General features: G+C 37.2%; 1 long non-coding RNA gene across 1 annotated transcript in view; it reads left to right on the plus strand.

Annotated features, from left to right (window-relative positions):
- The first annotated feature begins 695 nt into the window (after positions 1–695).
- The window catches only part of LOC105465562 (uncharacterized), an 87,554-nt gene continuing 67,258 nt past the window's right edge, over positions 696–20,991 (plus strand). The window contains exons 1-3 of the long non-coding RNA XR_011623043.1: positions 696–933; positions 8,795–8,919; positions 12,117–12,297. This is a non-coding gene — a long non-coding RNA (uncharacterized lncRNA). The remainder of the gene's footprint in view (positions 934–8,794; positions 8,920–12,116; positions 12,298–20,991) is intronic.

Here is a 20,991-nt window from a genome sequence, read left to right on the forward strand (position 1 = left end):
GAAGCCAAAGAAAGGTCAAAGTTAATTCTTTGTGTCCATCAAACTCATTTTGTGAGTTGTTTTTTTCCATGAACCAGTGGGGAAATGATTCAGATCAATACTTTCTCTTCAATCTTAAAATATATTGGAAACAATTTTTTTCTTTTAGGATATTTTGCCCAAACAACCTCTGCCTTTCTACCATTTGCTTTATTCTAATAAATAAATAAAAATATATGTGTACATATGTATACGTGTTCATATATACAAAATAATCAAACCAAAACAACAATCACCTCAACAAACTGTGTTTCCTTTGAATTGTTTATTTTTATATATTTCACATTTACAACAATTGTAAATCTAAATGATAATAAAAAATTTATTTTAGCTTCTTTAAAGATTTCAAATTCTTGTTTTACTTCTTCATTTAAAACAGATGTTTATGTTTATATGATATCTAGATTTTATAAAGTCCAGGTAAGAGAATGCTTTCATTTTTTCTTTCTATATTTCTCAGGATAGAATAATGGAAAGTGATCAAACCAGGAAATGGAAGCGTTTAAGCAAATGGAATTTTTTTTACCAAAATTTATTAAAACAACATGGACAGGTTTTCTTTTTTAAAAAAATTGACTGACAAAGTTAGTTTTGTAAAGTATTTCTTGCAACCATTTAATTGAATTCAAGTCTTATGTAGTATAATTCAATTCTTATGTAGTGTAGCCTCTTCTTTGCAAGAAAGCATCATTTTAGGGTAAGAGCCATTTCTCAGATATTCACCTTACTTTCTGTAGTAAGGCTTCAACATGATTGTGACTGCCTATAACCCTTCATCTTTCATGGCCTGTGGATTCTGAAAACAAAAAAATGAAAGAACAAGACCTCTGATAGATTTCATTGGCTTCTTGGAAGACCAGTATCAGTCAAAGGAAGTATGATGACTTATCAGAGGTAAAGTGGTCCTCTATTGTTCTTTACTCTGAAGTACTTGCTCAGAAAGATATCTTTTTTTTTCCACTTTATTTTATTTATTTATTTATTTATTTATTTTTATTATTATACTTTAAGTTCTAGGGTACATGTGCACAACATGCAGGTTTGTTACATATGTAGACATGTGCCATGTTGGTGTGCTACATGCACATGGTGTGCTGCACCCATTAACTCGTCCTTTACATTAGGAATATCTCCTAATGCTATCCCTCACCCCTTCCCCCTCCCCGCAATAGGACTCGGTATGTGATGTTCCCTTTCCTGTGTCCAAGTGATCTCATTGTTCAATTCCTACCTATGAGTGAGAACATGCAGTATCTGGTTTTTTGTTCTTACGATAGTTTGCTGAGAATGATGGTTTCCAGCTGCATCCATGTCCCTACAAAGGACACAAACTCATCCTTTTTTCTGGCTGCGTAGTATTCCATGGTGTATATGTGCCACATTTTCTTAATTCAGTCTGTCACTAATGGACATTTGGGTTGATTCCAAGTCTTTGCTATTGTGAATAGTGCCGCAATAGACATATGTGTGCATGTGTCTCTATAGCATCATGACTTATAATCCTTTGGGTATATCCCCAGTAATGGGATGGCTGGGTCAAATGATATTTCTAGTTCTAGATCCTTGAGGAATTGCCACACTGTCTTCCACAGTGGTTGAACTAGTTTACAGTCCCACCAACAGTGTAAAAGTGTTCCTATTTCTCCACATCCTCTCTAGCACCTGTTGTTTCCTGATTTTTTAATGATTGCCATTCTAACTGGAGTGAGATGGTATCTCATTGTGGTTTTGATTTGCATTTCTCTGATGACGAATGATGATGAGCATTTTCTCTTGTATCTGTTGGCTGTATGAATGTCTTCTTTTGAGAAGTGTCTATTCATATCCTTTGCCCACTTTTTGATGGGGTTGTTTGTTTTTGTCTTATAAATTTGTTTGAGTTATTTATAGGTTCTGGATATTAGCCGTTTGTCAGATGAGTAGATTGCAAAAATTTTCTCCCATTCTATAGGTAGCCTGTTCACTCTGATGGTAGTTTCCTTTGCTGTGCAGAAGCTCTTTAATTTAATTAGATCCCATTTGTCAATTTTGGCTTTTGTTGCCGTTGCTTTTGGTGTTTTAAACATGAAGTCCTTGACAATGCCTATGCCCTGAATGGTATTATCTAGGTTTTCTTCTAGGGTTTTTATGGTATTAGGTCTAACATTTAAGTCTCTAATCCATCCTGAGTTAATTTTCATATGAGGACCAAGGAAAGAATCCAATTTCAGCTTTCTACTTATGGCTAGTCAATTTTCCCAGCACCATTTATTAAATAGGGAATCCTTTCCCAATTTCTTGTTTTTCTCAGGTTTGTCAAAGATCAGATGGCTGTAGATGTGTGATGTTATTTCTGAGCGCTCTGTTCTGTTCCATTGGTCTATATCTCTGTTTTGGTACCAGTACCATGTTGTTTTGGTTACTGTAGCCTTGTAGTATAGTTTGAAGTCAGGTAGCGTGATGCCTCCAGCTTTGTCCTTTTGACTTAGGATTGTCTTGGCAATGCGGGCTCTTTTTTGGTTCCACGTGAACTTTAAAGCAGTTTTTTTCAATTCTTTGAAGAAAGTCATTGGTAGCTTGATGGGGATGGCATTGAATCTATAAATTACCTTGGGCAGTATGGCAATTCTCACAATATTGATTCTTCCTATCCATGAGCACGGTATATTCTTCCATTTGTTTGTGTCCTCTTTTATTTCACTGAGCAGTGGTTTGTAGTTCTCCTTGAAGAGGTCCTTTATATCCATTGTAAGTTGGATTCCTAGGTCTTTTATTCTCTTTGAAGCTATTGTGAATGGGAGTTCATTCATTATTTGGCTCTCTGTTTGTCTGTTACTGGTGTATAAGAATGCTTGTGATTTTTGCATATGGATTTTGTATCCTGAGACTTTGCTGAAGTTTCTTATCAGCTTAAGGAGATTTTGGGCTGAGACAATGGGGTTTTCTAAATATACAATCATGTCATCTGCAAACAGGGACAATTGGACTTCTTCTTTTCCTAACTAAATACCCTTTATTTCTTTCTCTTGCCTGATTGCCCTAGCCAGAATTTCCAACACTATGTTGAATAGAAGTGGTGAGAGAGGGCATCCCTGTCTTGTGCCAGTTTTCAAAGGGAATGTTTCCAATTTTTGCCCATTCAGTATGATATTGGCTGTGGGTTTGTCATAAATAGCTCTTATTATTTTGAGATATGTTCCATCAATACCGAATTTATTGAGAGTTTTTAGTATGAAGGGCTGCTGATTTTTATCAAAGGCCTTTTCTGCATCTATTGAGACAATCATGTGGTTTTTGTCTTTGGTTCTGTTTATATGCTGGATTACGTTTTTTGATTTGCATATGTCGAACCAGACTTGCATCTCAGGGATGAAGCCCACTTGATCATGGTGGATAAGCTTTTTGATGTGCTGCTGGATTCAGTTTGTCAGTGTTTTATTGAGGATTTTTGCATCGATGTTCGTCGGGGATATTGGTCTAAAATTCTCTCTTTTTGTTGTATCTCTGCCAGGCTTTGGTATCAGGATGATACTGGCCTCATTAGATGAGTTAGGGAGGATTCCCTCTTTTTCTATTGATTGGAATAGTTTCAGAAGGAATGGTTCCAACTCCACCTTGTACCTCTGGTAGAATTCGGCTGTGAATCCGTCTGGTCCTGGACTTTTTTTGATTGGTAGGCTATTAATTATTGCCTCAATTTCAGAGCCTGCTATTGATCTATTCAGGGATTCAACTTCTTCCTGGTTTAGTCTTGGTAGAGTGTACGTGTCCAGGAAATTATCCATTTCTTCTAGGTTTTCTAGTTTATTTGTGTAGAGGTGTTTATAGTATTCTCTGATGGTAGTTTGTATTTCTGTGTGGTCGGTGGTGATATCCCCTTTATAATTTTTTATTGCATCTATTTGATTCTTCTCTCTTTTCTTCTCTAGTGGTCTATCAATTTTGTTGATCTTTTCAAAAAACCAGCTCCTGGATTCATTGATTTTTTGGAGGGTTTTTTATTTCTCTATCTCACTCAGTTCTACTCTGATCTTAGTTATTTCTTGCCTTCTGCTAGCTTTTGAATGTGTTAGTTCTTTTAATTGTGATGTTAGAGTGTCAATTTTAGATCTTTCCTGCTTTCTCTTGTGGGCATTTAGTGCTATAAATTTTCCTCTACACACTACCTTAAATGTGTCCCAGAGATTCTGGTATGTTGTATCTTTGTTCTCATTGGTTTCAAAGAACATTTTTATTTCTGCCTTCATTTCATTATGTACCCAGTAGTCATTCAGGAGCAGGTTGTTCAGTTTCCAAGTAGTTGAGCGTTTTTGATTGAGTTTCTTAGTCCTGAGTTCTAGTTTGATTGCACTGTGGTCTGAGAGACAGTTTGTTATAATTTCAGTTCTTTTACATTTGCTGAGGAGTGCTTTACTTCCAACTATATGGTCAATTTCGGAATAAGTGTGATGTGGTGCTGAGAGGAATGTATATTCTGTTGATTTGGGGAGCAGAGTTCTGTAGATGTCTATTAGGTCTGCTTGGTGCAGAGTTGAGTTCAATTATGGGTTGCTAACTTTCTGTCTCGTTGATGTTGAAAGTTGGGTGTTAAATTCTCCCATTATTATTGTATGGGAGTCTAAGTCTCTTTGTAAGTCTCTAAGGACTTGCTTTATGAATCTGGGTGCTCCTGTATTGGGTGCATATATATTTAGGATAGTTAGCTCTTCCTGATGAATTGATCCCTTTACCATTATGTAATGGCCATCTTTGTTTCTTTTGATCTTTGATGGTTTAAAGTCTGTTTTATCAGAGACTAGGAATGCAATCCTTGCTATTTTTGTTTTCCATTTGCTTGGTAGATCTTCTTCCATCCCTTTATTTTCAGCCTATGTATGTCTCTGCATGTGAGATGGGTCTCCTGAATACTGCAAACTGATGGGTCTTGACTCTTTATCCAATTTGCCAGTCTATGTCTTTTAATTGGAGCATTTAGTCCATTTACATTTAAGGTTAATATTATTGTGTGTGAACTTGATCCTGTCATTATGATATTAGCTGGTTATTTTGTTCACTAGTTGATGCAGTTTCTTCCTAGCATCGATGGACTTTATATTTTGACATGTTTTTGCAATGGCTGGCACCTGTTATTCTTTTCCATGTTTAGTGCTTCCTTCAGCATCTCTCGTAGGGCAGGCCTGGTGGTGACAAAATCTCTAAGCATTTGCTTGTCTGTAAAAGATTTTATTTCTCCTTCACTTATCAAATTTAGTTTGGCTGGATATGAAATTCTGGGTTTAAAATTGTTTTCTTTCAGAATGTTGAATATTGGCCCCAACTCTCTTCTGGCTTGGAGAGTTTCTGCTGAGAGATCTGCTATTAGTCTGATGGGCTTCCCTTTGTATGTAACCCGACCTTTCTCTCTGGCTGCCCTTAACATTTTTTCCTTCATTTCAACTTTGGTGAATCTGACTATTATGTGTCTTGGAGTTGCTCTTCTCGAGGAGTATCTTTGTGGCGTTCTCTGCATTTCCTGAATTTGAATGTTGTCCTGCCTTACTAGGTTGGGGAAGTTCTCCTGGATGGTATTGTGCAGAGTGTTTTCCAACTTAGTTCCATTTTCCCCATCACTTTCAGGCACACCAATCAGACGTAGCTTTGGTCTTTTCACATAATCCCATATTTCTTGGAGGCTTTGTTCATTTCTTTTTACTCTTTTTTCTCTACACTTCTCATCTTGCTTCATTTCATTCAATTGATCTTCAATCACTGATACTCTTTCTTCCAGTTGATCGAGTCAGTTACTGAAGCTTGTGCATTTGCAACGTAGTTCTCATGTTATGGTTTTCATCTCTATCAGTTCTTTTAAGGAGTTCTCTACATTGGTTATTCTAGTTAGCCATTCGTCAAATCTTTTTTCAAGGTTTTTAGTTTCTTTGTGCTGGTTGCATAGTTCCTCCTTTAGCTCTGAGAAGTTTGATCGACTGAAGCCTTCTCTCAACTCATCAAAGTCATTCTCTATCCAGCTTTTTTCCATTGCTGGTGATGAGCTGTGTTCCTTTAGAGGGGGAGATGCGCTCTGATTTTTTGAATTTCCAGCTTTTCTGCACTGCTTTTTCCCCATCTTTGTGGTTTTATCTGCCTCTGGTCTTTGATGATGGTGATGTACTGATGGGGTTTTGGTGTGGGTGTCCTTTCTGTTTGTTAGTTTTCCGTCCAACAGTCAGGACCCTCAACTGTAGGTCTGTTGGAGTTTGACTGAGGTCCACTCCAGACCCTGTTTGCCTGGGTATCAGCAGCAGAGGCTGCAGAAGATAGAATATTGCTGAACAGTAAGTGTTGCTGTCTGATTCTTGCTCTGGAAGCTTCATCTCAGGGGTGTACCCCACTGTGTGAGATGTGAGGTGTCAGTCTGCACCTAGTTGGGGATGTCTCCCAGTTAGGCTACTCAAGGGTCAGGGACCCACTTGAACAGGCAGTCTGTCCATTCTCAGATCTCAACCTCCGTGCTGGGAGATCCATTGCTCTCTTCAAAACTGTCAGACAGGGGCGTTTACCTCTATTGAGATTTCTGCTGCTTTTTGTTTATTGTTTAGCTATGCCCTGTCCCCAGAGGAGGAGTCTACAGAGGCAGGCCAGCCTCCTTGAGCTGGGGTGGGTTCCACCCAATTCGAGCTTCTGGGTGACTTTGTTTACCTACTTAAGCCTCAGCAATGGTGGGCGCCCATCCCCCAGCTTTGCTGCCACCTTGCAGTTAGATCTCAGACTGCTGTGCTAGCAATGAGGGAGGCTTCGTGGGCATGGGACCCTCTGGGCCAGGTGTGGGATATAATCTCCTAGTGTGCCATTTGCTAAGACCCTTGGTAAAGTGCAGTATTAGGGTGGGAGTTACTGGATTTTCCAGGTGTTGTGTGTCTCAATTTCCTTTAGCTAGGAAAAGGAATTCCCTTCCCCCTTGTGCTTCCCTGGTGAGGCGATGCTTTGCCTTGCTTCAGCTCTCGCTGGACAGGCTGCACTCGTGGACCAGCGCCAACTGTCTGACTTGACACGCCCAAGTGAGATGAACCTGGTACCTCAGTTGAGAATGCAGAAATCACTCGTCCTCTGTGTCGCTCACGCTGCGAGCTGGAGGCTGGAACTGTTCCTATTCGGCCATATTGGGTGCCCCCCTCTGCCCCGCCATAAAGATATCTAAGAAGAAAATCCATTTCTACTGCAGATTCTAAGCCATTGCTCTGTTAAGCATTGCTCTGTTAAGCATTTGTATATGGAAAGGGATATTGATGATATGTTTTTGAATATTCTAAATAATAAGAACTTATGTAAGCTGATGACTAATCACAGATTTTAGGGCAGTATGAGTTATATTCAAGTATACTTAAAAGGTGACCTTTCAGTTCATTCTCAAAATCTTGGCCTGTGCTCTATGAATGGCAGGCCACTAACTTTAGACATGCTGTTGTGGTTCATTTTAGGCTTTCTTGGTTGCAGTACAGAAGGTGCAATGCCAGCAGTGCTTTTTCAGGAGCTCTCTCTGAAGAAGATCGTGGCTCAGTTACTGTGGACACAAAGATGCTATGCAGTTTTTTATTCTTTTTACTTCCTTCATTATGTGCCCTCCCAGGAAATATATTTTCATTAGTAACTAGGTTTTGAGACATTTACCAACCTAACCTATTGCTCCCTAAACAAATGCCTTCAGTGTATAATACATAGGTATATGCCAGTTTGAGCCAACCATGCTATTAGGAAACTAATAAATACATCTTGTTTGCTTCCTATTTAATAAGAAAAAGCAAGACAATATTGCTCATGCCAGATCAGGTTTTGATTGGTATGTGCTTATCCTTCATAAACAAGTGTATTTTATACGAAAAACCACAAGGGAAATATTTTTATTTATTTTATTAGTTGTACAAAAGCCATGTTGGCAACTGAAGAACCAATAAAATAAAATTGTCTCATGTGGTTCTTATTATGGAATCAAATAGTAATGTAAAAGGCAAGCACACACCAATCATAATTCCATCTGGCTGAAAGAACAGGAAAATATGGCTCCATTTTCATTAGGAAAGGGAGGCATATATTTCATAATGTGTTCAAATGTGGCTCTAAAGGCACTCCCAGTACACTACTGCATTTTGTACCACTCATGAGGTGCCATATCTACTGATGCAAGTTAATGTAATCAAAGTGACTTGAAGGGAGAGGACTTCTCTTAGCCTTGCATCTGCATTAGCAGAGCACCAACAGAAGCTAGACCATCATTTCTTGGCATTCTGGGAAGAAATGCACGTTGAATCAGTAAGCAATATGTATAGTCCTTGCAATAGACACTTGGCATATTTGCAGCAAGTAAGTTGACATTCACGTAAACACCAAAAATAAATTCCAGAATGTTTAGTCTTTTCAATAACCAGACAAAATCATTCAAACTCTGGACTTAAAAGACTGCACGCATAAATATTTTCTGAATTCCTTTAGTGCCGTCTTAGGTTTATCTTCAAGGAAATATAAGGGTAGCTATTATCAATAGAAGGTAGGTGTTCATTTGTAAGAGGTTTGGTCAGCAGGACACTGCACTATTGAATCACGTCTGGGACAACATGGAGTGGTCATTTGGGCCTCTGGGAAGTGTGGCATGGAAGAATACTAGTTCTTTACTAAGAATAAGAAAGTAGCTAGCCCTGAGAATGAAGGTTGATTTACTTTGCTGAAACTGGTTTTCTAACCTTTGTTGGTGATTTGTTTCTGAAGTCTTGCTTTTTCTCCTTCTTCTTAATCTGTTTGTGAATAGATGACTAAGTGATCACATCACCTAGAAATGTGTGTGAGTCTCCTGATTTTTCACCCATGTGTGCCACAACTAGGATGGAATGATTTCCCTATCCTGAACTTGTTTGGGAATACAGAAAAAATGATGTAAGTTTTTGACATATTTTGTTAAATAGGTATGAGACTTATGTATGACACATTTACTTGGCAGAAAAGTAAGTGCAGGAGGGGACTGAAGTCACACATAAGCTCTGGATTTATAATCCTACTTATACATCTATATATTTTGTAAATTCACTTAAAATATAGAATCAGCAGACAAAAATTGAAACTTATGACTAAAGTAAATGTTTTTGAAAACTTAATATGGTGTTTTCATTAACAGTATCCATAATTACTAAATGTATACAGAATCTATACTATTGGACGTGTTTATTTGGTAACTAAATGTCTGATCAAAGATATTATTGGACCTGAAATGACCTCTCCACTGGACATTGGTCAACCATAGAAGATGAGGTTTGGCTAGTATTCCTAAGAATCTAAGAGTAGATGCTAAGTGGGAGAAAAATTTATTTGACTTCTTAGGGTTTAATTATACCTGGAACAATGGAGACCATATATAAAAGGGACTGACCAGTTTCTGACACTATTTTTCTTCTTTACTGAGAAAGGCTGACAAAGAAATGCTAGTGAGGTCCTGGCTTTGACATCAGGAGGTCCTGAATTTGAATACTAGACCTGCCATCTAATCAGTTATTAATAAACATCTAATAACTGATGTTTATTAAACTGATGCTTTCCCTTTGGAAATCCAATGAAAGAATAGATCTTGAATATTTTTGCTTACCATTTTATCTCCAAAGGATCATCCTGTGTAAGACATAGAAGAGATGTTCAATATATAGTATTAGCGAAAAAAAAGTGAAGGTGAAAATATTCTAAACTTAATCTTTCTTATTTTCCTAATTTATAAAATGCTAACAGTTTTTTTGACACAGGGTTTTGCTGTGTTGCCCAGGCTAGAGTGCAGCGGCACAATCATGGGTCTGCAGCCTTGACCTCCCAGGCTCCGACTATCCTCCCACCTCAGTCTCCCAAGTAGCTTGGACTATAGGTGCATGCCACCACACCCAGTTAATTTTTGTATTGTTCTAAAGACAGGGTCCCACCCTGTTGTCCAGGCTGGTCTCAAACTCCTGGGCTTAAGCGAGCCACCTGCCTAGGCCTCCCAAAGTGCCAGGATTATAAGAGTGAGCCACCATGTCTGGCCACTAGTACTTATCTTACAGGGTTATTTTAAGGATTAAGTGTGATATTTAATATATAAAACCTAGAATATTTCTTTACATAACACAGGTAAATGCTTAAAAGGTATGATGGTAATTATTTGTTTGATAGGCTATACACCTGTATATGAAGTACTTTAATTTTTTCTCTGTCTGATGCCTTCCTTGACTGTACTTAACAATTAATTTGCCCCTTGAAGGTGAAGATGAGGTACATTTTGAAGAAAGAAGAAAAAGAATGGGGACTTAGAAATAATATCATATACATTTGAAAGACATACACAAACCAAAACATTTTTGTTTTGCAAAGTACCCAAACCCTAACCAATGTTAATACATCTCCATCAAATGCCTAGAAGGCTTTTTTATATACAATTCAAATATGTGTAGATTATATTGTAAAAACAAATTTCAATTCTGTTGATTTGAATTCAACAGGAATGAAGAGAGGAATAAATAATGGCATTTTTTTTTCCTTTCATGAAGACAAACTTTTTGTCTTGAGCCCTGTTAGCTATATAATGTAGATCAGCATGAGTAAGAAAATAGACCAGGTGGAAAAGGAAGTACTGGTCATTTTAATGTTGTATTACAGGGTGATTAGCAACCGAGTGAAGAAGGGAACAGAGAAGGAGTTTGGTGAGGTCAATAGCACTGCAGATACGGGAGGTAAAAACAAAGCAAACTTAACCCTACAGAGTATGCCTGCCAGGAACTGCTGCGTTCACAGAAATGCAAGACAGCAAGGATGGAAGACACAGGTTTTCTGTACCAACTTTTGGGGCTTTGTACATGAGTGGCCCCAGGCCTCCTGTGTATGGGCCACTGATTAATCCTTTGAACAGCATTGCTTCTGTTTTCTGAAAGCTGGGCAGGAGCTCAGCGCAGCCACTGTGCCAAGCCACTAGAAAGGAAAACCAGAACCGGTGCTGATCTTTCAGCACTGCGTTCCCATCTACACTGTTTATTTCTCTAAATCTTTTAACAATTAAAATACTCTCAATTAGTATACAGCCATCTTTATGATTTGCTATATTCTTTCAACTTTCAGTGTAACATTATTTATTTTAACTTCAATTTACTTTTGATGTGGTGCATGTATACAATTTACCACAGAACCCATTTAACATTTAACAGCACGCTTCCTTTTTCCTTTCTCAAAGTATTTTAAATCACATGTTTCAAATTTTCATTGGATTCAGATATGGTTTCAGCAGATAGACAGTAAAACAAACAGAAACAAATTGATTTTGGTAAACAGCGGAGATGTAGCACGAAGCAAAAGTTCAATTTACACTTTTCGTGTTTTGCTTACCCATTTTTTTTTTGACAAAGGGTGCAATTTTTTTATTTTAACAGATAGGATCATCTCAACTAGAGGCAATAACCATACTGTTACAGTCTAGTTTTTCTTTCATTTGAGCCAATGGTCTTTTCTTTGAATTATCACAGCATGTTAACATTTCTTTAACAGTTAGTACATGGTTGGGTGGGTAAGGGTTGTACTACAAAATCTCGTGTTTATTTAAAATACAAAGAGCATAACTACCACCATCAGCATCAACACCAAAAATTCCTTGTTAAAAACAAGTGAACTAAAAAACAAAACAAACAAAAAGAATGTCTGCAATTGCATTTCTTTTTCCAAAAAAAAAAAAAAACCCTTTTATTTACTTTTTAATGGACACATCTAGTTAGTGAATACTATCATGACATTCCCTTCAGGTCAAATCAAAATCAGATAACATTTCTAACTGTCTACCAAGCATGGGACTCTTCCCCTAGGAACTCAATCTTATCACTAGGTATTTCCAGGAACCCGCTGGGAAACTTCCTTCCTGTCATTCCAAGATATTCTAAGCAAGTAGAATCTTGGAGAATATAAGTAGAGGAAGATGCCATGGCAATGATGATGCTTCCTGCGTGGATTGAGAATCTTAGTCTTCCCATGAGTCTCTGTTGTGTTAAATGATGTACAGTCAAAACTTCTACAGAATGTTTTCCAGTAGATTAATTTGAATGCTTATTATACATTACCTCATTCATTTTCTCCAGACACACAGTGAAAGAGAAGCTTTCTCCATTACACTTGGGGCTCGGAGATTAAGTAACTGGAATGCAGTCTCATGGGAGAGCCATCATTTGACTCTAGGCCTGAATGAAGCAACCGAGACCACATCCTGAAGAAATTTACCTGTACACAGAATAAAGGAGGAGAAAGGGGCAGGGAAGGAGAGTAAGTAGTTCAGTGTGAGTTCTGCTTTGCCCCATGTCACCTCCTTGACTAATTCTGATTTCCTTGCTCACTTAAAACTCTCCTTCCCTGAGTGAGTATATTAGCTTCTATTACTTCATAACAAATAACCACAAACTTAACTCAAAACAACATCATCTATTTGCTCTCAGTTGTATAGGTTCTACTTCTATTCAGAGTATAACAAGTTAGAAATCAAGGTGTTTCACCTGGAGGTAGGTAGTAGGGGAAGTTCCTCTTCTATGTTCATTTTTCTTGTTGGAAGAATTCAGTTCCTTTCACTGGTGGGACTGATGGCTCCATTTCCTTGCTGGCTGTCAGCTGCTCCTGGGTCCTAGAGTTTCTTCTCCAATCCTTGCTATGTGGCTTCCATAGACAGTTCACCACATGGATGTTTGCTTTATTCCAGGCCAGCCAAAGCTTGTCTCTTTCCTCTTCTTCCACCAGATGGAGAAAATCCTGTTTTTAAAGGCTCACGTGATCCAGTAAGCCTTACCTGGATAATCGCCCTTTCTTACATTTAGCTGTACCATGTAGCATAACTTAATGACAAGCCCTGAAATTAGAGCAGAAATCTTGGAGGCCATCACAGACTTTAGCCTGCCATGGTGAGATATCATCTATAACTATTCAAATATTTAATATGTTAAATGACATTAGAATAGGAAGTAATTTATCCAGAGGGGATATTTCAACTTTTTCGGTGTATTGTTAAGCACATAATTATATAATTAATAGAATCCATGAGAAAGACATTTTAGGGGTAGCACAATAAGTCATTTTGGGCTAAGAGTGAATATGCAAAGTTATAATTAAAGAATACACAAATCATTGACTGTATTTAATTTCTGGTTTATGTGATAAATATGCTAGCTTTTAAGTTAAAATGTTTATATAATGCTGGTCTACCAGCAAAGTTGGTAATATAGCATTTATACAGATGAAATTGTTGGAAAGAGGTTAAATAAATGCAATTTCTCTAGGCCTGTGACTGCTGTGTGCCTCCTGGCTTTCCCCTTTTTAGATGGTAGTGTGTAAAAAACTTATCCTATTCTTGTTCAATCATTGAATATGAATATTTGGGGAGCAAGTAGCTCATCTCTTTAGATATTATGTCTTTAGATCAAAATGAACGTTTCTGAAGAAGTTGTACTTGAGGAATTACACCCAAGGAGATTCACCTGAACCTTGACTGATTTAGATGAGGAAACCCTAGAGCAGATGCCACAGTGTGAGAAAACTTGAAAGTCTTAGGGAAGAGAATGAGTACATCTTGCATGTGGAAGGGTAGAAAGGATGTGAAGTTTTGTAGCTAGAGAGTAAACTGTGACACATTGTATTTTCCAAAGATGACCTGCATTCTTTATTTACAATACTTTTGCTGTCAAATAAAAGTCAGATCACATTTTTAATTGCCCTCAAAACCTTGATACTCCTCCCACTGAGTGGTAAAGTCCATGTCCCCTCTCCCTGCAGTGGGTAGACTTTAGTGACTGCCTCAATTAATAGAGTATGAGAAAAGTGACACTACTTGACTTTGAGACTAAATCATAAAAATGCCATGTACCTTTCCCTTGCTCTCTTGGGACACTTGCTTTTGGAACACAGAACCATGTTGTGAGGAAGCCCACACTAGCGCATAGGAAAGACTATATGAGGAGGCTACATGCAAGTGTTCTGATTGACAGCCAAGCTGAAGTTCCAACCAATAGCCAGCAACAGTCACCAGACATGTGAGTGAAGACAGCATGTTAATGAAACTGCCGCAGGGTGATTTTAGCCCCAACCATTGAATGATCCTCATCCTTAAAATCTTCCCAGCTGAGACCTCACAATTGTGGAGCAAAGAATAGCCATTCCTGCTTTTCCCAGTCTGAATTCCTAACCCACAAGATTCATGAGCATAATATAATAAATTTTCATCAAGTTTTGGGGGTAGTTTTCACCAAGTTTTTGGGGTCATTGGGGGTAGTTGTATAGCAAATGAGCACTGGAAAATTAGAATAAATTATATAGTTAACAACTATATTTCAGTCCTTGACTTTAGATAATTCTGCTAGGATAGTACTGGCTCAGCAAAGGCTATGAATCATGAATGTTATAAATATTATGAAAACTATCATTGACATCAACAAAAGTTATCACAGTTAAATTGACACACATTTAATTATATGCATAGTCATTGCTAAGTAAGTAGGCATAAGAACAAGGTACTTTAAATAAGTGATTATAATAGGTATAATATTTTTAAGTTTTTAAGTTTTTAACCTAAGTTTTTAAGTTTTTAATCTTACTGGTTAGTTTTGTATGTGTGTGTGTTGCTTATAATTTATGGTAGATTTCTATGATACACTGATGTAAATCTAACCTGTACACTGCCAACACTGCTAAATTTCATTGCACTATAGAATCAGGTGACATAGTCCATCCCATCAAAAAAGAGCATATGAGCCTCTATAACTACTTTAATACATAGCTAAGTGCAGGAAACAAGAAGCCAGAGACTCTGTATGAGGCAACTGTATGCAAGTCTCCAGGGGAAGCTGATAAAAAGCCTGAGTTACACTGGTGACTAGAGTGGGTCGAAAAAGAGGTGACACTCAGATGTCTTTAAAGTAATCACATGGGCACAAAAGGAACTGAGACGGTACCTAGAATCCTCATGTTTGGAAGCTTCATTGGATAGGAATTAGCTGTAGAACAGAGTTATTTGTTGGATAAACTCACATGGTGGGGCATGGGTGGGAAGTTTATTCAGTGAAAGTGAGTGAATTAACACAAGAGCCTCAGATGTATAATTTTCAACCTACCTTAATGGTATCTTGTTTTCCTTAAAGCAGAAATTTAAAGACATTCATAAAATCCCCAGCATTGTGGTGCAATAGAAAAAGTATTTCTAGAAAAGAGATTGGTATATATTCTCTGACCAATTTTTCCCTTTTCAAGTTAATCTGTTTTTTCTTGAACATTAAATGTTTAAGAAGATGTTTATTACACTAAATTACACTTGGTTAAACTGCCTAAATTGTGAGCTCTTAGAAAGATTATCAGGAAAGCTGTATTTATTGGTAGCCATGTAATTTTATTCTTAGATTATCTTACAGAGCCCTTAGATACCTTGGAAGATAATCTCTTAAATTTACTTTTGGGGATAATTTACTGCTTTCCTCCATTGGTAGTTTGGCCTGTGTTTGTTTTGAGCTATACAATGAATTATCTTTAGCAAGCACTGTTCATTTTTTTTCCTTGTCTACTAATGTAGAGATTAAAAGCTTTTGTTTCAGGGCTAGCATTAGAGATCTGCAAGGTGACTTAGCAAGGGCTTCCATTAAACAAGAGGAAAGACAAGTATCTTGTCTCTGACCCTTGGAGAAAGGGTGGTCTCCTCCTGACTACTTTCTCTTTCCATCTTAAGGTGAAAGAGAAAGTTGGGATGCAATCCAATAAAGTAAACATGTAGAAAAGTCAAAATAAACAACAAAACTGGAAAAAAAAAAAAAAAAAAAAAACAAGCCACAAAGCAACAACACAGAAATCTCAACTAGGAAAATCTTTCAAAATATCAATGGGTTTTGAAAAATTTAGAAAAATAAAGAGGTAAAATCAACTACCCAACAACAAACAAGCAACACAGAATTCCTGCCTGCCAGGTTTTGCATCCTGTATGAGGAGCAGGCTATCAGGAAGGTCCAAATAACTCTTCTTCAGAGATGCTGCTCTCATGTGTCTGTTATGTAAGAGATAGAGCTGGACAATCAGCTTTTGTGCCGTACAAGGAATTATTTTCACTGTAGTAAAACTGCCTTTGCAAAAATATGACAGTAAGAGAAACCTGACATGGCTGACTCCATCTTGGCTCTAGCCTTGTGTCTATTAAACTCTTTCTTTACTGCAAAGCCATGGTCTCTGCGAGCTGATTTTGTTTGTTCAGTGGGCAGGAAGACCCTGTTGGGCAGTTACAGTAGGTCATAATGAATTAACTTCCCTTATCTCACCAGCACCTTATCAGCCCCTAAACACTGCATTCCCAACATTTTGATGTTTCACTTTCAGAAACAAGTGATTCAAAGTAGACATTTCTCCTGAGGTTATGTACTTGGTGAGAACAAACCTCCAGGTATAGAACACGTGCTCTCACACCTCCATACCACTGTAGGGTGTAGTCTTTGAGGCAATATCAAGATGTTAAGTACTTTTCCTTATTATAATATAATATGAATTTAGGCCATCAGAATTCATTGCCTGCTCTCTGCTCCTACCCTGAGACCCCCATAAACTCTTCTGTCATCTCCTATGCGTCTTCTAATCCCATTTTGGGTTCTCAACCTCCAATATAAGAGAGCTACTGCATCTATAGCCTCATTTTAGGCTGGTGCCTTAAGTTCTAGAGATTTTTAGCAGCAGGAATTTGGGGTGAGAAGTGAAAGTCAACACCCTATAGGGAGGAGTACCTGAAACTGAAAAGTGAGCTCAGGAGAGGGGATAGAGCATCAGGAGAAAGGATTTGACTGTGTGCAGAGAGGAAGTGTTTGGCTAGAAGATTAAAAGACTTCAAAACTAAAGGACAGAGATGTGAAGAGGAAGGAAGGAATTAACACCTCCCACCTATGTCTGAAGTCCCTTTTAAATGCAACCTTCACACCATCCAAAAGGCTAAAGCAGAACTATCTGTAATTTAACTTTAAAGTAACTGATGCTTTCAAATGGAGATTAAATGCCAAATAAGTAAGGGAGGTAACACATTAGAGTTACACCACCAACTCCTCAGAGGTAACACATCAGTGTGAATCAACCCCAATCAAAATGCAAATTATGTCTGATCATTTCCTGCTTTTTTATAGGAAAGGAGTCTGGATGTAACTAGGAACAAATAGAGATAGAAAAGGAAAGACTGATGCCATATATATGTAAAATTTACATATTATATATAATTTTTAGGTTAATAAAAGGCATTTATATATGACATACATATATAAATTAATTAATAGAATATATATACAAATGCCCTTTCTTAATCTAAATGTTTTGCCTTCTCCAAAGACCAAAAAATGAGTAAACAGAAATTAAATTGAATATGCTAAGTAATTATACTGCTTTATATTTTTTGTTATAAACTTATGGCTTCAAACACCTTTTCTCATATAACCTTCCCAAGAAACTTATGCTCTCATATTATCATTCCCAATTTCAGGATGATGAAACTAGAGTACAAACAATTTAAGCAACTAACAGATAAAGCAACCAAGGAATTAACAGAGCCTGTATTGAGACTCAAGCATTTTGTTTTAGTTCCTGTGTTCTCTCCATTCCACAAGAGCTCCTTACAATTTGTGGTGTCTGGCCTCAGAGGATCGGTGCACAGTGGTTTTGATATCCTTCACCTTCTGAGTATTATACCATCAAGTAAACTCTGTGCCCTATCTTCCATATTATAAAAAGAGTTGCCTGGAAAACGGAGGAAGCATTCTGATGCAGTGGCTGGCACATAGCATTGCCGTGGCATTCTCATTATGCTTTTTGTTACTTTTTGTTTGTTTGTTTTTGAGAAAATAATACTATATGGAGTACTCATGATTTAGGGCTGATAACTATACTAAAGGGAATCATTAAAAAAAAGCCAGCATTTCAATACTTTTAAATTTTTGTTATTTATCTCTTAGGTTAGGACAGTATGACTGAAACACTATTATTCACATATTTTGAAGCTAGACAAATATGATGCAACCAATTATGAAGTATGATAATTTCAGTGGATAAATTACAGCTTTGTAACTTCATAATAATGGCAACCTTTTATCCAGTGCTGACTATGTGCCAGCCACTGCCATGTAAGCTAGGTACTACTATTAATCAGCATTTTACCAAGGAGGAAACCGAGGTTAGAATTGTTAAGTAAGTTGCATAAGAGTTCATAGTGAGCAGTAGAGCTAAAATTGGGAACCAGGTGATATGGTTCCAGAATTCACACCCTGAACTATGATGCCAAACACATACGCATCCCTACTTTGAAAGTGAGAATCCTAACTGTATCTCATTTTAGGATAAATCAACTCTGCCATTACCGAACTGTGTAGTTACTGTGCATTGTCCATATACGCTGCATTCTTCATGGGCCTCCTTAGTGACTAATTGTTGTACTTCATTTTGATAGCTCTATTTTTTCCATTGTTTTGCATCTTTTGCAGATGCAAAACATTTGGGTCTGTGTTTCAGTCCAAAATGTAACATGGGCTTGGGATATACTCTTTGAAAGACTTATCTAATTTATTTAATGAATAGATGAATAAATGAACGAGTGAATTACAGTGAATTATCACGAGATAGCAAAATGTTTATAAACCTGCCTGGACAGAATTTTCTGGGAAAGGAGTTTCTGTTCAAAGCTTCCCCTGAAATGAACTCCATAGAGAGGTCATGTAGGAAAAGTACAGGAATGTAGCTGGAAACCTGGAGTGAGAGTATAAACTAGCAAATGTAGTAAGTTAATTTTCCTAAGCTTTATTTCCTTACCTATGAAATAAAGGATTGGCTTATGATTTCTTTGATACATCTCAGTTAAAAATTATATGTTATGATTCTGTAAATTATAGCAAGGTTTCAGTGACCAATTTTTTAAAGCCCTAAGCATTTTGTTTTTGCCAGTTGACTTTTGCAGAGCTCATGAATACCAAATCATTCTTCTCTCTCTCTCTCTCTCTCTGTCTTTTTTCTCCTCTATCTCCTGCTCCCTCCCTTCTTCTCTCTCTTTCTTTCAAAGAAAAAAAATATTCCCCAAGTGGTACAGTTATTTCTCAGACTCTCTCACAGCTGAAATTATTTAGCACATAAAAACCTCAAACCAAGCAGTGACATATCCCTTGTAAAGTATTCACAAGCTATTCAACCAACATTAAAAGTGGAAAATAAGTCTTTGCTCATAAGGGGACATTGGCAAAGATTAAATAGACTTCTATGAAGTTCAGAGGGTGAAGGCCAGATTACATCATTATCAAAGCTAGATAGTTTCTCTCAAATAATTGGTAACAAGAGAGGCATCTTCGTTTCTTGCTGTGCATGTGGAAATCTCTTGGACAATGATGGAAACTTCACGAAGAACTGAGCATAGAATTCTTCTTTTACTTATTTATTTATTTGATTTATTAAGTATTCCTGAGCCTCTGGAGACATGAACATAGCTGTAAAAAATACTGGTACACATTAATCTAGTCCCTTTCCCAGCCTCAAAGTTGGAATTCTCCATATCAATCAGACAGAAGCCTGGATTCAGCCCAGGATATTAATGAAATTTGCATTCTCATTTTGCAGTCCTAAACAGAATTATATTCATTAACACATTTTCCTCTCTGATCACTGTCTAGAATGCTTCAGGTTTTTAAATGTTTATTTTGTTTTTCTAATTCCTTTTCTGCTTCCAAGGGTCAGTTGTATTGAAAAACAAAGAAGGATTGATGGGGGCTTTTTTCATCAGACCTTAAGTCTTAAATGCATTTTCGTTAGGGAGTATGTCCCCAGGCACTAAACAGAAATAGGGGAGAGAAACTGGCTGGCAATTTTTTTGGTAATATGTATCCTGATACTTAATATTGTTAATGATATTATTACTAAATCTACTAAAGCAGGAGGTATTGGTTACCAGCAGGAATTGGTGACCTACCTGTTCCTGTTCTTGAAGCAAGGTCATTTTCAAAGGTTATGTAAGAGAAGGGCACGAGACCCATAAAGTCATGTAGAGCCCCATGCTTAGAAGGGCTCCGTGCTTGGTTTAATGTTTGCTACTGCAGTCTTGAAAGTCTTCATAATTTTTTAATAGGAGGCCCTGCATTTTTATTTTGAACTAGACATTATCACTTATATAGCATGTCCTTCTTAGGCATATAATCTCATTAAGTAATTCAGTATTTTATTTTTGCACCAGGGCTAATTACATTAGGAAAGCAGTGGCAGCTGCCACTCTACAATTTATATGTATCCAAAACTATATGATGGATGAAGTTCTTGATATAGGGTATTACCTTGAAACCTGAAGACATCATTTTTTTTCTCATTTTTAAAGAATAAGAAATCTGAGCTTCAGAGACTTTAAATAGCTTGCCTAATTGTAAACAAGTGGTAAATACTGGAGACAGAACTTAGAGCTATGCCTTCAGCTTCTAAGACATGCCACTTTCTGTGAGTGTTTGCTTTAAAGTCCTATTGGAGTATGGGTTCACGGAAGATATCATGCTGCAGGCGTAATCTATAAGAGTTTCAGAAAGACTTAGATGGAATTTTTCAACCAAAATCTAAAATATGATAGGGGAATTTATTTGGCCTATGAATGGCTTCCTAAATATGAGAGGATTTCTTAAACCATGGTAAGACAAGATAACTCAGAATTGATTTACTTTTCTTATAAGTAAAGATACAACTTTATTAATCATCTCTTTGATAATGCAGACTATGCCTTGAATCTTCAGAGCATGTGACATCTTCAGGGTCTCATGACTACATAGTGAGTCATTAGAAAAACTGGTTAAAATGGAGCTCTCTATCTCTTCTCTATTGTGAATTAAGTATTAATTTTATACCATTTTATATTTCTCATGCCATTTTTAAGATAGATAAAGGTATCCTTTCCCAGTCACGGCTCTTCACAAGTGTTCTCTTTTAACCTCTCCAGTAGCTCCAATGTCATTG

The sequence above is a fragment of the Macaca nemestrina genome, chromosome 5 (genome assembly GCF_043159975.1).
Source record: "Macaca nemestrina isolate mMacNem1 chromosome 5, mMacNem.hap1, whole genome shotgun sequence".
Classification (NCBI taxonomy): Eukaryota; Metazoa; Chordata; class Mammalia; order Primates; family Cercopithecidae; genus Macaca; species Macaca nemestrina.